Raw genomic sequence first — 416 nt, 5'->3', positions numbered from 1 at the left:
ACACACCACACATACACACCACACAAACACATACACACCACACATACACACAAACACACCACACACACCACACAAACACACACACATCACACATACACACACACCACACACAACACACACATATACACACAACACACACACATAACACACACACACATAACACACAGCACACACACCACACATACACACACACCACACACACTACACACACACCACGCATACACACCACACACACACATATACCACACACCACACACACACCACACATACCACATACACATACCACACACATCACATACACACACCACACATACACATACCACACACCACACACACATACACACACACCACACACACATACACACCACACATACACTATACACATACACACACCATACACACACCACACATACCAC

The sequence above is a fragment of the Mastomys coucha genome, unplaced genomic scaffold (assembly GCF_008632895.1).
Source record: "Mastomys coucha isolate ucsf_1 unplaced genomic scaffold, UCSF_Mcou_1 pScaffold15, whole genome shotgun sequence".
NCBI classification, from domain to species: domain Eukaryota; kingdom Metazoa; phylum Chordata; class Mammalia; order Rodentia; family Muridae; genus Mastomys; species Mastomys coucha.
Note: the sequence above shows the minus strand (reverse complement) of the source record.